General features: G+C 45.8%; 10 non-coding genes across 10 annotated transcripts; all 10 read left to right on the top strand.

Moving 5' to 3' along the window:
* The first annotated feature begins 831 nt into the window (after positions 1–831).
* Positions 832–902, top strand: trnag-gcc (transfer RNA glycine (anticodon GCC)). The gene has a single exon. It is a non-coding gene; the product is annotated as a tRNA-Gly (tRNA).
* Positions 903–2,305: 1,403 nt separating this feature from the next.
* On the top strand, positions 2,306–2,376 carry trnag-gcc (transfer RNA glycine (anticodon GCC)). Its single transcript has one exon. It is a non-coding gene; the product is annotated as a tRNA-Gly (tRNA).
* A 1,403-nt stretch (positions 2,377–3,779) lies between these two features.
* trnag-gcc (transfer RNA glycine (anticodon GCC)) lies at positions 3,780–3,850 on the top strand. The gene has a single exon. It is a non-coding gene; the product is annotated as a tRNA-Gly (tRNA).
* Positions 3,851–5,253: 1,403 nt separating this feature from the next.
* trnag-gcc (transfer RNA glycine (anticodon GCC)) lies at positions 5,254–5,324 on the top strand. The gene has a single exon. It is a non-coding gene; the product is annotated as a tRNA-Gly (tRNA).
* Positions 5,325–6,727: 1,403 nt separating this feature from the next.
* trnag-gcc (transfer RNA glycine (anticodon GCC)) lies at positions 6,728–6,798 on the top strand. Its single transcript has one exon. It is a non-coding gene; the product is annotated as a tRNA-Gly (tRNA).
* A 1,404-nt stretch (positions 6,799–8,202) lies between these two features.
* trnag-gcc (transfer RNA glycine (anticodon GCC)) lies at positions 8,203–8,273 on the top strand. Its single transcript has one exon. It is a non-coding gene; the product is annotated as a tRNA-Gly (tRNA).
* A 1,404-nt stretch (positions 8,274–9,677) lies between these two features.
* Positions 9,678–9,748, top strand: trnag-gcc (transfer RNA glycine (anticodon GCC)). The gene has a single exon. It is a non-coding gene; the product is annotated as a tRNA-Gly (tRNA).
* Positions 9,749–11,152: 1,404 nt separating this feature from the next.
* Positions 11,153–11,223, top strand: trnag-gcc (transfer RNA glycine (anticodon GCC)). The gene has a single exon. It is a non-coding gene; the product is annotated as a tRNA-Gly (tRNA).
* Positions 11,224–12,628: 1,405 nt separating this feature from the next.
* On the top strand, positions 12,629–12,699 carry trnag-gcc (transfer RNA glycine (anticodon GCC)). Its single transcript has one exon. It is a non-coding gene; the product is annotated as a tRNA-Gly (tRNA).
* A 1,404-nt stretch (positions 12,700–14,103) lies between these two features.
* On the top strand, positions 14,104–14,174 carry trnag-gcc (transfer RNA glycine (anticodon GCC)). The gene has a single exon. It is a non-coding gene; the product is annotated as a tRNA-Gly (tRNA).
* Positions 14,175–16,153: the final 1,979 nt, after the last annotated feature.

The following is a 16,153-nucleotide window of genomic DNA, read 5'->3' as shown; positions in this document are numbered from 1 at the left end:
GGGTATTGAGACCTGGGTATTTTGGTACATCAGTCGTTGAAGTCTTTCATACATACAGGTACAGCATGCAGTAAAGGAAGCCAAATGTCATGCTGGCCTTCATAGCGAGGAGATTAGGGTATCGGAGCATGGAGACTTGTACAGCACCTTGCTGAGACCAGACCTTGAGTATTGCGTGCAGTTATGATCATCTAATCTGAGGAAGGACATTCTTGCTTTTGAGGGAGTGTAGCGAATATTCACCAGATTGATTCCAGGGATGGCAGGACTGACATGAAGAAAGACTGGATCGACGAGGCTTATACTCGCTGGAATTTAGAAGAATGAGAGGGGAGCTCATAGAAACATTTAAAATTTGGTCGGGAATGGACAGGTTTGATGGCGTAAAAAGGTTCCCGCAGTCCGAATAAAGGAAGCCCAGTACCAGCGGTCACTGTCTAAGGATAAAGTGTAAACCATTTAGGACCGACACGAGGAGCATCTTCTTCACTCAGATCATTGTGAACCTGTGGAATTCTGTACCACAGAAAGATGTGGAAGCCAGTTGGATAGATATACTCAAAAGACAGTAAGATATGGCCCTTACGGCTAAAGTGATCAAGGGGCATGGAGAGAAATCAGGAAGGGGAAGTGAAGTTGCATGCTCAGCCATGATCATATTGAATGGTGGTGCTGGCTGGAAGGGACGAATGGCCTACTCCTGCACCTACTTTCTAAGTTTCTATGTTTCTATCTTCAGAATATGAGGTGCTTTGTTGTTCTTCGCCTTTTATTAACAAAAATTAAACACTAATTGCACTATCTTTAAACTTGAATGTGTTCGTAAGGTGAGCATTGGTGGTTCAGGGGTAGAATTCTCGCCTGCCACGCGGGAGGCCCGGGTTCGATTCCCGGCCAATGCAGTGTTTATGGAAGTATTTCAGAAAGCGTGCATTTAAAAATTAAACTTCCCGACTGTTTCAAGAGCGTACACAGAGAGGAGCGGCTGTTAAATGAGCGGGGGCACAGATATCCTTCGGTACAAAGAGCGGGAGCAGTGAGGATCGCTTGTAACGTGAGGGAGTGAAGGATTTGAGTTATTTTTCAAATAGCACGAGCAGAGGGAAGCAGCAATTTAAAAAGCGAGACACACAGGAGTGGCTGTTTGCAGCACGGCAGCAGAGATGAGCGGGTGTTGAAAGAGCGGGAGCAAGTCTGGGCGGCAGTTTAATAAGGAGGAGCAGAAAGGAGCGGCGGTACCGTTTCCTCGAGCTGTGGCGATTTTCAATAATTCCATCAATGTAATATCTCCAACTTTGCAAATCACACCAAGCTGGGTTGCAGTGCGAGCTGCTAGGAGGCTGCAGCGGAATTGGACAGATTCGGTGGATGGCAGATGCCATATAATGAAGATAAGTGTGAGTTTATCCACTTTGGTGGCAAAACCTTGAAGGTAGAATGTTATCTGAATGTTGACCGATTTGTAAAAGCGGAGGGGTATTGAGACCTGGGTATTTTGGTACATCAGTCGTTGAAGTCTTTCATACATACAGGTACAGCATGCAGTAAAGGAAGCCAAATGTCATGCTGGCCTTCATAGCGAGGAGATTAGGGTATCGGAGCATGGAGACTTGTACAGCACCTTGCTGAGACCAGACCTTGAGTATTGCGTGCAGTTATGATCATCTAATCGGAGGAAGGACATTCTTGCTTTTGAGGGAGTGTAGCGAATATTCACCAGATTGATTCCAGGGATGGCAGGACTGACATGAAGAAAGACTGGATCGACGAGGCTTATACTCGCTGGAATTTAGAAGAATGAGAGGGGAGCTCATAGAAACATTTAAAATTTGGTCGGGAATGGACAGGTTTGATGGCGTAAAAAGGTTCCCGCAGTCCGAATAAAGGAAGCCCAGTACCAGCGGTCACTGTCTAAGGATAAAGTGTAAACCATTTAGGACCGACACGAGGAGCATCTTCTTCACTCAGATCATTGTGAACCTGTGGAATTCTGTACCACAGAAAGATGTGGAAGCCAGTTGGATAGATATACTCAAAAGACAGTGAGATATGGCCCTTACGGCTAAAGTGATCAAGGAGCATGGAGAGAAATCAGGAAGGGGAAGTGAAGTTGCATGCTCAGCCATGATCATATTGAATGGTGGTGCTGGCTGGAAGGGACGAATGGCCTACTCCTGCACCTACTTTCTAAGTTTCTATGTTTCTATCTTCAGAATATGAGGTGCTTTGTTGTTCTTCGCCTTTTATTAACAAAAATTAAACACTAATTGCACTATCTTTAAACTTGAATGTGTTCGTAATGTGAGCATTGGTGGTTCAGGGGTAGAATTCTCGCCTGCCACGCGGGAGACCCGGGTTCGATTCCCGGCCAATGCAGTGTTTATGGAAGTATTTCAGAAAGCGTGCATTTAAAAATTAAACTTCCCGACTGTTTCAAGAGCGTACACAGAGAGGAGCGGCTGTTAAATGAGCGGGGGCACAGATATCCTTCGGTACAAAGAGCGGGAGCAGTGAGGATCGCTTGTAACGTGAGGGAGTAAAGGATTTGAGTTATTTTTCAAATAGCACGAGCAGAGGGAAGCGGCAATTTAAAAAGCGAGACACACAGGAGTGGCTGTTTGCAGCACGGCAGCAGAGATGAGCGGGTGTTGAAAGAGCGGGAGCAAGTCTGGGCGGCAGTTTAATAAGGAGGAGCAGAAAGGAGCGGCGGTTCCGTTTCCTCGAGCTGTGGCGATTTTCAATAATTCCATCAATGTAATATCTCCAACTTTGCAAATCACACCAAGCTGGGTTGCAGTGCGAGCTGCTAGGAGGCTGCAGCGGAATTGGACAGATTCGGTGGATGGCAGATGCCATATAATGAAGATAAGTGTGAGTTTATCCACTTTGGTGGCAAAACCTTGAAGGTAGAATGTTATCTGAATGTTGACCGATTTGTAAAAGCGGAGGGGTATTGAGACCTGGGTATTTTGGTACATCAGTCGTTGAAGTCATTCATACATACAGGTACAGCATGCAGTAAAGGAAGCCAAATGTCATGCTGGCCTTCATAGCGAGGAGAGTAGGGTATCGGAGCATGGAAACTTGTACAGCACCTTGCTGAGACCAGACCTTGAGTATTGTGTGCAGTTATGATCATCTAATCTGAGGAAGGACATTCTTGCTTTTGAGGGAGTGTAGCGAATATTCACCAGATTGATTCCAGGGATGGCAGGACTGACATGAAGAAAGACTGGATCGACGAGGCTTATACTCGCTGGAATTTAGAAGAATGAGAGGGGAGCTCATAGAAACATTTAAAATTTGGTCGGGAATGGACAGGTTTGATGGCGTAAAAAGGTTCCCGCAGTCCGAATAAAGGAAGCCCAGTACCAGCGGTCACTGTCTAAGGATAAAGTGTAAACCATTTAGGACCGACACGAGGAGCATCTTCTTCACACAGATCATTGTGAACCTGTGGAATTCTGTACCACAGAAAGATGTGGAAGCCAGTTGGATAGATATACTCAAAAGACAGTGAGATATGGCCCTTACGGCTAAAGTGATCAAGGGGCATGGAGAGAAATCAGGAAGGGGAAGTGAAGTTGCATGCTCAGCCATGATCATATTGAATGGTGGTGCTGGCTGGAAGGGACGAATGGCCTACTCCTGCACCTACTTTCTAAGTTTCTATGTTTCTATCTTCAGAATATGAGGTGCTTTGTTGTTCTTCGCCTTTTATTAACAAAAATTAAACACTAATTGCACTATCTTTAAACTTGAATGTGTTCGTAATGTGAGCATTGGTGGTTCAGGGGTAGAATTCTCGCCTGCCACGCGGGAGACCCGGGTTCGATTCCCGGCCAATGCAGTGTTTATGGAAGTATTTCAGAAAGCGTGCATTTAAAAATTAAACTTCGCGACTGTTTCAAGAGCGTACACAGAGAGGAGCGGCTGTTAAATGAGCGGGGGCACAGATATCCTTCGGTACAAAGAGCGGGAGCAGTGAGGATCGCTTGTAACGTGAGGGAGTAAAGGATTTGAGTTATTTTTCAAATAGCACGAGCAGAGGGAAGCGGCAATTTAAAAAGCGAGACACACAGGAGTGGCTGTTTGCAGCACGGCAGCAGAGATGAGCGGGTGTTGAAAGAGCGGGAGCAAGTCTGGGCGGCAGTTTAACAAGGAGGAGCAGAAAGGAGCGGCGGTACCGTTTCCTCGAGCTGTGGCGATTTTCAATAATTCCATCAATGTAATATCTCCAACTTTGCAAATCACACCAAGCTGGGTTGCAGTGCGAGCTGCTAGGAGGCTGCAGCGGAATTGGACAGATTCGGTGGATGGCAGATGCCATATAATGAAGATAAGTGTGAGTTTATCCACTTTGGTGGCAAAACCTTGAAGGTAGAATGTTATCTGAATGTTGACCGATTTGTAAAAGCGGAGGGGTATTGAGACCTGGGTATTTTGGTACATCAGTCGTTGAAGTCATTCATACATACAGGTACAGCATGCAGTAAAGGAAGCCAAATGTCATGCTGGCCTTCATAGCGAGGAGATTAGGGTATCGGAGCATGGAGACTTGTACAGCACCTTGCTGAGACCAGACCTTGAGTATTGTGTGCAGTTATGATCATCTAATCTGAGGAAGGACATTCTTGCTTTTGAGGGAGTGTAGCGAATATTCACCAGATTGATTCCAGGGATGGCAGGACTGACATGAAGAAAGACTGGATCGACGAGGCTTATACTCGCTGGAATTTAGAAGAATGAGAGGGGAGCTCATAGAAACATTTAAAATTTGGTCGGGAATGGACAGGTTTGATGGCGTAAAAAGGTTCCCGCAGTCCGAATAAAGGAAGCCCAGTACCAGCGGTCACTGTCTAAGGATAAAGTGTAAACCATTTAGGACCGACACGAGGAGCATCTTCTTCACTCAGATCATTGTGAACCTGTGGAATTCTGTACCACAGAAAGATGTGGAAGCCAGTTGGATAGATATACTCAAAAGACAGTGAGATATGGCCCTTACGGCTAAAGTGATCAAGGGGCATGGAGAGAAATCAGGAAGGGGAAGTGAAGTTGCATGCTCAGCCATGATCATATTGAATGGTGGTGCTGGCTGGAAGGGACGAATGGCCTACTCCTGCACCTACTTTCTAAGTTTCTATGTTTCTATCTTCAGAATATGAGGTGCTTTGTTGTTCTTCGCCTTTTATTAACAAAAATTAAACACCAATTGCACTATCTTTAAACTTGAATGTGTTCGTAATGTGAGCATTGGTGGTTCAGGGGTAGTATTCTCGCCTGCCACGCGGGAGACCCGGGTTCGATTCCCGGCCAATGCAGTGTTTATGGAAGTATTTCAGAAAGCGTGTATTTAAAAATTAAACTTCCCGACTGTTTCAAGAGCGTACACAGAGAGGAGCGGCTGTTAAATGAGCGGCGGCACAGATATCCTTCGGTACAAAGAGCGGGAGCAGTGAGGATCGCTTGTAACGTGAGGGAGTAAAGGATTTGAGTTATTTTTCAAATAGCACGAGCAGAGGGAAGCGGCAATTTAAAAAGCGAGACACACAGGAGTGGCTGTTTGCAGCACGGCAGCAGAGATGAGCGGGTGTTGAAAGAGCGGGAGCAAGTCTGGGCGGCAGTTTAACAAGGAGGAGCAGAAAGGAGCGGCGGTACCGTTTCCTCGAGCTGTGGCGATTTTCAATAATTCCATCAATGTAATATCTCCAACTTTGCAAATCACACCAAGCTGGGTTGCAGTGCGAGCTGCTAGGAGGCTGCAGCGGAATTGGACAGATTCGGTGGATGGCAGATGCCATATAATGAAGATAAGTTTGAGTTTATCCACTTTGGTGGCAAAACCTTGAAGGTAGAATGTTATCCGAATGTTGACCGATTTGTAAAAGCGGAGGGGTATTGAGACCTGGGTATTTTGGTACATCAGTCGTTGAAGTCATTCATACATACAGGTACAGCATGCAGTAAAGGAAGCCAAATGTCATGCTGGCCTTCATAGCGAGGAGATTAGGGTATCGGAGCATGGAGACTTGTACAGCACCTTGCTGAGACCAGACCTTGAGTATTGTGTGCAGTTATGATCATCTAATCTGAGGAAGGACATTCTTGCTTTTGAGGGAGTGTAGCGAATATTCACCAGATTGATTCCAGGGATGGCAGGACTGACATGAAGAAAGACTGGATCGACGAGGCTTATACTCGCTGGAATTTAGAAGAATGAGAGGGGAGCTCATAGAAACATTTAAAATTTGGTCGGGAATGGACAGGTTTGATGGCGTAAAAAGGTTCCCGCAGTCCGAATAAAGGAAGCCCAGTACCAGCGGTCACTGTCTAAGGATAAAGTGTAAACCATTTAGGACCGACACGAGGAGCATCTTCTTCACTCAGATCATTGTGAACCTGTGGAATTCTGTACCACAGAAAGATGTGGAAGCCAGTTGGATAGATATACTCAAAAGACAGTGAGATATGGCCCTTACGGCTAAAGTGATCAAGGGGCATGGAGAGAAATCAGGAAGGGGAAGTGAAGTTGCATGCTCAGCCATGATCATATTGAATGGTGGTGCTGGCTGGAAGGGACGAATGGCCTACTCCTGCACCTACTTTCTAAGTTTCTATGTTTCTATCTTCAGAATATGAGGTGCCTTGTTGTTCTTCGCCTTTTATTAACAAAAATTAAACACTAATTGCACTATCTTTAAACTTGAATGTGTTCGTAATGTGAGCATTGGTGGTTCAGGGGTAGTATTCTCGCCTGCCACGCGGGAGACCCGGGTTCGATTCCCGGCCAATGCAGTGTTTATGGAAGTATTTCAGAAAGCGTGTATTTAAAAATTAAACTTCCCGACTGTTTCAAGAGCGTACACAGAGAGGAGCGGCTGTTAAATGAGCGGCGGCACAGATATCCTTCGGTATAAAGAGCGGGAGCAGTGAGGATCGCTTGTAACGTGAGGGAGTAAAGGATTTGAGTTATTTTTCAAATAGCACGAGCAGAGGGAAGCGGCAATTTAAAAAGCGAGAACACACAGGAGTGGCTGTTTGCAGCACGGCAGCAGAGATGAGCGGGTGTTGAAAGAGCGGGAGCAAGTCTGGGCGGCAGTTTAACAAGGAGGAGCAGAAAGGAGCGGCGGTACCGTTTCCTCGAGCTGTGGCGATTTTCAATAATTCCATCAATGTAATATCTCCAACTTTGCAAATCACACCAAGCTGGGTTGCAGTGCGAGCTGCTAGGAGGCTGCAGCGGAATTGGACAGATTCGGTGGATGGCAGATGCCATATAATGAAGATAAGTGTGAGTTTATCCACTTTGGTGGCAAAACCTTGAAGGTAGAATGTTATCTGAATGTTGACCGATTTGTAAAAGCGGAGGGGTATTGAGACCTGGGTATTTTGGTACATCAGTCGTTGAAGTCATTCATACATACAGGTACAGCATGCAGTAAAGGAAGCCAAATGTCATGCTGGCCTTCATAGCGAGGAGATTAGGGTATCGGAGCATGGAGACTTGTACAGCACCTTGCTGAGACCAGACCTTGAGTATTGTGTGCAGTTATGATCATCTAATCTGAGGAAGGACATTCTTGCTTTTGAGGGAGTGTAGCGAATATTCACCAGATTGATTCCAGGGATGGCAGGACTGACATGAAGAAAGACTGGATCGACGAGGCTTATACTCGCTGGAATTTAGAAGAATGAGAGGGGAGCTCATAGAAACATTTAAAATTTGGTCGGGAATGGACAGGTTTGATGGCGTAAAAAGGTTCCCGCAGTCCGAATAAAGGAAGCCCAGTACCAGCGGTCACTGTCTAAGGATAAAGTGTAAACCATTTAGGACCGACACGAGGAGCATCTTCTTCACTCAGATCATTGTGAACCTGTGGAATTCTGTACCACAGAAAGATGTGGAAGCCAGTTGGATAGATATACTCAAAAGACAGTGAGATATGGCCCTTACGGCTAAAGTGATCAAGGGGCATGGAGAGAAATCAGGAAGGGGAAGTGAAGTTGCATGCTCAGCCATGATCATATTGAATGGTGGTGCTGGCTGGAAGGGACGAATGGCCTACTCCTGCACCTACTTTCTAAGTTTCTATGTTTCTATCTTCAGAATATGAGGTGCCTTGTTGTTCTTCGCCTTTTATTAACAAAAATTAAACACTAATTGCACTATCTTTAAACTTGAATGTGTTCGTAATGTGAGCATTGGTGGTTCAGGGGTAGTATTCTCGCCTGCCACGCGGGAGACCCGGGTTCGATTCCCGGCCAATGCAGTGTTTATGGAAGTATTTCAGAAAGCGTGTATTTAAAAATTAAACTTCCCGACTGTTTCAAGAGCGTACACAGAGAGGAGCGGCTGTTAAATGAGCGGCGGCACAGATATCCTTCGGTATAAAGAGCGGGAGCAGTGAGGATCGCTTGTAACGTGAGGGAGTAAAGGATTTGAGTTATTTTTCAAATAGCACGAGCAGAGGGAAGCGGCAATTTAAAAAGCGAGAACACACAGGAGTGGCTGTTTGCAGCACGGCAGCAGAGATGAGCGGGTGTTGAAAGAGCGGGAGCAAGTCTGGGCGGCAGTTTAACAAGGAGGAGCAGAAAGGAGCGGCGGTACCGTTTCCTCGAGCTGTGGCGATTTTCAATAATTCCATCAATGTAATATCTCCAACTTTGCAAATCACACCAAGCTGGGTTGCAGTGCGAGCTGCTAGGAGGCTGCAGCGGAATTGGACAGATTCGGTGGATGGCAGATGCCATATAATGAAGATAAGTGTGAGTTTATCCACTTTGGTGGCAAAACCTTGAAGGTAGAATGTTATCTGAATGTTGACCGATTTGTAAAAGCGGAGGGGTATTGAGACCTGGGTATTTTGGTACATCAGTCGTTGAAGTCATTCATACATACAGGTACAGCATGCAGTAAAGGAAGCCAAATGTCATGCTGGCCTTCATAGCGAGGAGATTAGGGTATCGGAGCATGGAGACTTGTACAGCACCTTGCTGAGACCAGACCTTGAGTATTGTGTGCAGTTATGATCATCTAATCTGAGGAAGGACATTCTTGCTTTTGAGGGAGTGTAGCGAATATTCACCAGATTGATTCCAGGGATGGCAGGACTGACATGAAGAAAGACTGGATCGACGAGGCTTATACTCGCTGGAATTTAGAAGAATGAGAGGGGAGCTCATAGAAACATTTAAAATTTGGTCGGGAATGGACAGGTTTGATGGCGTAAAAAGGTTCCCGCAGTCCGAATAAAGGAAGCCCAGTACCAGCGGTCACTGTCTAAGGATAAAGTGTAAACCATTTAGGACCGACACGAGGAGCATCTTCTTCACTCAGATCATTGTGAACCTGTGGAATTCTGTACCACAGAAAGATGTGGAAGCCAGTTGGATAGATATACTCAAAAGACAGTGAGATATGGCCCTTACGGCTAAAGTGATCAAGGGGCATGGAGAGAAATCAGGAAGGGGAAGTGAAGTTGCATGCTCAGCCATGATCATATTGAATGGTGGTGCTGGCTGGAAGGGACGAATGGCCTACTCCTGCACCTACTTTCTAAGTTTCTATGTTTCTATCTTCAGAATATGAGGTGCTTTGTTGTTCTTCGCCTTTTATTAACAAAAATTAAACACTAATTGCACTATCTTTAAACTTGAATGTGTTCGTAATGTGAGCATTGGTGGTTCAGGGGTAGAATTCTCGCCTGCCACGCGGGAGACCCGGGTTCGATTCCCGGCCAATGCAGTGTTTATGGAAGTATTTCAGAAAGCGTGTATTTAAAAATTAAACTTCCCGACTGTTTCAAGAGCGTACACAGAGAGGAGCGGCTGTTAAATGAGCGGCGGCACAGATATCCTTCGGTATAAAGAGCGGGAGCAGTGAGGATCGCTTGTAACGTGAGGGAGTAAAGGATTTGAGTTATTTTTCAAATAGCACGAGCAGAGGGAAGCGGCAATTTAAAAAGCGAGAACACACAGGAGTGGCTGTTTGCAGCACGGCAGCAGAGATGAGCGGGTGTTGAAAGAGCGGGAGCAAGTCTGGGCGGCAGTTTAATAAGGAGGAGCAGAAAGGAGCGGCGGTACCGTTTCCTCGAGCTGTGGCGATTTTCAATAATTCCATCAATGTAATATCTCCAACTTTGCAAATCACACCAAGCTGGGTTGCAGTGCGAGCTGCTAGGAGGCTGCAGCGGAATTGGACAGATTCGGTGGATGGCAGATGCCATATAATGAAGATAAGTGTGAGTTTATCCACTTTGGTGGCAAAACCTTGAAGGTAGAATGTTATCTGAATGTTGACCGATTTGTAAAAGCGGAGGGGTATTGAGACCTGGGTATTTTGGTACATCAGTCGTTGAAGTCATTCATACATACAGGTACAGCATGCAGTAAAGGAAGCCAAATGTCATGCTGGCCTTCATAGCGAGGAGATTAGGGTATCGGAGCATGGAGACTTGTACAGCACCTTGCTGAGACCAGACCTTGAGTATTGTGTGCAGTTATGATCATCTAATCTGAGGAAGGACATTCTTGCTTTTGAGGGAGTGTAGCGAATATTCACCAGATTGATTCCAGGGATGGCAGGACTGACATGAAGAAAGACTGGATCGACGAGGCTTATACTCGCTGGAATTTAGAAGAATGAGAGGGGAGCTCATAGAAACATTTAAAATTTGGTCGGGAATGGACAGGTTTGATGGCGTAAAAAGGTTCCCGCAGTCCGAATAAAGGAAGCCCAGTACCAGCGGTCACTGTCTAAGGATAAAGTGTAAACCATTTAGGACCGACACGAGGAGCATCTTCTTCACTCAGATCATTGTGAACCTGTGGAATTCTGTACCACAGAAAGATGTGGAAGCCAGTTGGATAGATATACTCAAAAGACAGTGAGATATGGCCCTTACGGCTAAAGTGATCAAGGGGCATGGAGAGAAATCAGGAAGGGGAAGTGAAGTTGCATGCTCAGCCATGATCATATTGAATGGTGGTGCTGGCTGGAAGGGACGAATGGCCTACTCCTGCACCTACTTTCTAAGTTTCTATGTTTCTATCTTCAGAATATGAGGTGCTTTGTTGTTCTTCGCCTTTTATTAACAAAAATTAAACACTAATTGCACTATCTTTAAACTTGAATGTGTTCGTAATGTGAGCATTGGTGGTTCAGGGGTAGTATTCTCGCCTGCCACGCGGGAGACCCGGGTTCGATTCCCGGCCAATGCAGTGTTTATGGAAGTATTTCAGAAAGCGTGTATTTAAAAATTAAACTTCCCGACTGTTTCAAGAGCGTACACAGAGAGGAGCGGCTGTTAAATGAGCGGGGGCACAGATATCCTTCGGTACAAAGAGCGGGAGCAGTGAGGATCGCTTGTAACGTGAGGGAGTAAAGGATTTGAGTTATTTTTCAAATAGCACGAGCAGAGGGAAGCGGCAATTTAAAAAGCGAGAAACACACAGGAGTGGCTGTTTGCAGCACGGCAGCAGAGATGAGCGGGTGTTGAAAGAGCGGGAGCAAGTCTGGGCGGCAGTTTAATAAGGAGGAGCAGAAAGGAGCGGCGGTACCGTTTCCTCGAGCTGTGGCGATTTTCAATAATTCCATCAATGTAATATCTCCAACTTTGCAAATCACACCAAGCTGGGTTGCAGTGCGAGCTGCTAGGAGGCTGCAGCGGAATTGGACAGATTCGGTGGATGGCAGATGCCATATAATGAAGATAAGTGTGAGTTTATCCACTTTGGTGGCAAAACCTTGAAGGTAGAATGTTATCTGAATGTTGACCGATTTGTAAAAGCGGAGGGGTATTGAGACCTGGGTATTTTGGTACATCAGTCGTTGAAGTCATTCATACATACAGGTACAGCATGCAGTAAAGGAAGCCAAATGTCATGCTGGCCTTCATAGCGAGGAGATTAGGGTATCGGAGCATGGAGACTTGTACAGCACCTTGCTGAGACCAGACCTTGAGTATTGTGTGCAGTTATGATCATCTAATCTGAGGAAGGACATTCTTGCTTTTGAGGGAGTGTAGCGAATATTCACCAGATTGATTCCAGGGATGGCAGGACTGACATGAAGAAAGACTGGATCGACGAGGCTTATACTCGCTGGAATTTAGAAGAATGAGAGGGGAGCTCATAGAAACATTTAAAATTTGGTCGGGAATGGACAGGTTTGATGGCGTAAAAAGGTTCCCGCAGTCCGAATAAAGGAAGCCCAGTACCAGCGGTCACTGTCTAAGGATAAAGTGTAAACCATTTAGGACCGACACGAGGAGCATCTTCTTCACTCAGATCATTGTGAACCTGTGGAATTCTGTACCACAGAAAGATGTGGAAGCCAGTTGGATAGATATACTCAAAAGACAGTGAGATATGGCCCTTACGGCTAAAGTGATCAAGGGGCATGGAGAGAAATCAGGAAGGGGAAGTGAAGTTGCATGCTCAGCCATGATCATATTGAATGGTGGTGCTGGCTGGAAGGGACGAATGGCCTACTCCTGCACCTACTTTCTAAGTTTCTATGTTTCTATCTTCAGAATATGAGGTGCTTTGTTGTTCTTCGCCTTTTATCAACAAAAATTAAACACTAATTGCACTATCTTTAAACTTGAATGCGTTCGTAATGTGAGCATTGGTGGTTCAGGGGTAGAATTCTCGCCTGCCACGCGGGAGACCCGGGTTCGATTCCCGGCCAATGCAGTGTTTATGGAAGTATTTCAGAAAGCGTGCATTTAAAAATTAAACTTCCCGACTGTTTCAAGAGCGTACACAGAGAGGAGTGGCTGTTAAATGAGCGGGGGCACAGATATCCTTCGGTACAAAGAGCGGGAGCAGTGAGGATCGCTTGTAACGTGAGGGAGTAAAGGATTTGAGTTATTTTTCAAATAGCACGAGCAGAGGGAAGCGGCAATTTAAAAAGCGAGAACACACAAGAGTGGCTGTTTGCAGCACGGCAGCAGAGATGAGCGGGTGTTGAAAGAGCGGGAGCAAGTCTGGGCGGCAGTTTAATAAGGAGGAGCAGAAAGGAGCGGCGGTACCGTTTCCTCGAGCTGTGGCGATTTTCAATAATTCCATCAATGTAATATCTCCAACTTTGCAAATCACACCAAGCTGGGTTGCAGTGCGAGCTGCTAGGAGGCTGCAGCGGAATTGGACAGATTCGGTGGATGGCAGTTGCCATATAATGAAGATAAGTGTGAGTTTATCCACTTTGGTGGCAAAACCTTGAAGGTAGAATGTTATCTGAATGTTGACCGATTTGTAAAAGCGGAGGGGTATTGAGACCTGGGTATTTTGGTACATCAGTCGTTGAAGTCATTCATACATACAGGTACAGCATGCAGTAAAGGAAGCCAAATGTCATGCTGGCCTTCATAGCGAGGAGAGTAGGGTATCGGAGCATGGAGACTTGTACAGCACCTTGCTGAGACCAGACCTTGAGTATTGTGTGCAGTTATGATCATCTAATCTGAGGAAGGACATTCTTGCTTTTGAGGGAGTGTAGCGAATATTCACCAGATTGATTCCAGGGATGGCAGGACTGACATGAAGAAAGACTGGATCGACGAGGCTTATACTCGCTGGAATTTAGAAGAATGAGAGGGGAGCTCATAGAAACATTTAAAATTTGGTCGGGAATGGACAGGTTTGATGGCGTAAAAAGGTTCCCGCAGTCCGAATAAAGGAAGCCCAGTACCAGCGGTCACTGTCTAAGGATAAAGTGTAAACCATTTAGGACCGACACGAGGAGCATCTTCTTCACTCAGATCATTGTGAACCTGTGGAATTCTGTACCACAGAAAGATGTGGAAGCCAGTTGGATAGATATACTCAAAAGACAGTGAGATATGGCCCTTACGGCTAAAGTGATCAAGGGGCATGGAGAGAAATCAGGAAGGGGAAGTGAAGTTGCATGCTCAGCCATGATCATATTGAATGGTGGTGCTGGCTGGAAGGGACGAATGGCCTACTCCAGCACCTACTTTCTAAGTTTCTATGTTTCTATCTTCAGAATATGAGGTGCTTTGTTGTTCTTCGCCTTTTATTAACAAAAATTAAACACTAATTGCACTATCTTTAAACTTGAATGTGTTCGTAATGTGAGCATTGGTGGTTCAGGGGTAGAATTCTCGCCTGCCACGCGGGAGTCCCGGGTTCGATTCCCGGCCAATGCAGTGTTTATGGAAGTATTTCAGAAAGCGTGTATTTAAAAATTAAACTTCCCGACTGTTTCAAGAGCGTACACAGAGAGGAGCGGCTGTTAAATGAGCGGGGGGCACAGATATCCTTCGGTACAAAGAGCGGGAGCAGTGAGGATCGCTTGTAACGTGAGGGAGTAAAGGATTTGAGTTATTTTTCAAATAGCACGAGCAGAGGGAAGCGGCAATTTAAAAAGCGAGAACACACAGGAGTTGCTGTTTGCAGCACGGCAGCAGAGATGAGCGGGTGTTGAAAGAGCGGGAGCAAGTCTGGGCGGCAGTTTAATAAGGAGGAGCAGAAAGGAGCGGCGGTACCGTTTCCTCGAGCTGTGGCGATTTTCAATAATTCCATCAATGTAATATCTCCAACTTTGCAAATCACACCAAGCTGGGTTGCAGTGCGAGCTGCTAGGAGGCTGCAGCGGAATTGGACAGATTCGGTGGATGGCAGATGCCATATAATGAAGATAAGTGTGAGTTTATCCACTTTGGTGGCAAAACCTTGAAGGTAGAATGTTATCTGAATGTTGACCGATTTGTAAAAGCGGAGGGGTATTGAGACCTGGGTATTTTGGTACATCAGTCGTTGAACTCATTCATACATACAGGTACAGCATGCAGTAAAGGAAGCCAAATGTCATGCTGGCCTTCATAGCGAGGAGATTAGGGTATCGGAGCATGGAGACTTGTACAGCACCTTGCTGAGACCAGACCTTGAGTATTGCGTGCAGTTATGATCATCTAATCTGAGGAAGGACATTCTTGCTTTTGAGGGAGTGTAGCGAATATTCACCAGATTGATTCCAGGGATGGCAGGACTGACATGAAGAAAGACTGGATCGACGAGGCTTATACTCGCTGGAATTTAGAAGAATGAGAGGGGAGCTCATAGAAACATTTAAAATTTGGTCGGGAATGGACAGGTTTGATGGCGTAAAAAGGTTCCCGCAGTCCGAATAAAGGAAGCCCAGTACCAGCGATCACTGTCTAAGGATAAAGTGTAAACCATTTAGGACCGACACGAGGAGCATCTTCTTCACTCAGATCATTGTGAACCTGTGGAATTCTGTACCACAGAAAGATGTGGAAGCCAGTTGGATAGATATACTCAAAAGACAGTAAGATATGGCCCTTACGGCTAAAGTGATCAAGGGGCATGGAGAGAAATCAGGAAGGGGAAGTGAAGTTGCATGCTCAGCCATGATCATATTGAATGGTGGTGCTGGCTGGAAGGGACGAATGGCCTACTCCTGCACCTACTTTCTAAGTTTCAATGTTTCTATCTTCAGAATATGAGGTGCTTTGTTGTTCTTCGCCTTTTATTAACAAAAATTAAACACTAATTGCACTATCTTTAAACTTGAATGTGTTCGTAATGTGAGCATTGGTGGTTCAGGGGTAGTATTCTCGCCTGCCACGCGGGAGACCCCGGTTCGATTCCCGGCCAATGCAGTGTTTATGGAAGTATTTCAGAAAGCGTGCATTTAAAAATTAAACTTCCCGACTGTTTCAAGAGCGTACACAGAGAGGAGTGGCTGTTAAATGAGCGGGGGCACAGATATCCTTCGGTTCAAAGAGCGGGAGCAGTGAGGATCGCTTGTAACGTGAGGGAGTAAAGGATTTGAGTTATTTTTCAAATAGCACGAGCAGAGGGAAGCGGCAATTTAAAAAGCGAGAACACACAGGAGTGGCTGTTTGCAGCACGGCAGCAGAGATGAGCGGGTGTTGAAAGATGGGAGCAAGTCTGGGCGGCAGTTTAATAAGGAGGAGCAGAAAGGAGCGGCGGTACCGTTTCCTCGAGCTGTGGCGATTTTCAATAATTCCATCAATGTAATATCTCCAACTTTGCAAATCACACCAAGCTGGGTTGCAGTGCGAGCTGCTAGGAGGCTGCAGCGGAATTGGACAGATTCGGTGGATGGCAGTTGCCATATAATGAAGATAAGTGTGAGTTT

Source organism: Pristiophorus japonicus, unplaced genomic scaffold, assembly GCF_044704955.1.
Source record: "Pristiophorus japonicus isolate sPriJap1 unplaced genomic scaffold, sPriJap1.hap1 HAP1_SCAFFOLD_270, whole genome shotgun sequence".
Classification (NCBI taxonomy): Eukaryota; Metazoa; Chordata; class Chondrichthyes; family Pristiophoridae; genus Pristiophorus; species Pristiophorus japonicus.
The sequence above is the reverse complement of the archived record's forward strand: the minus strand, read 5'-3'. Positions and strand labels throughout refer to the sequence as shown.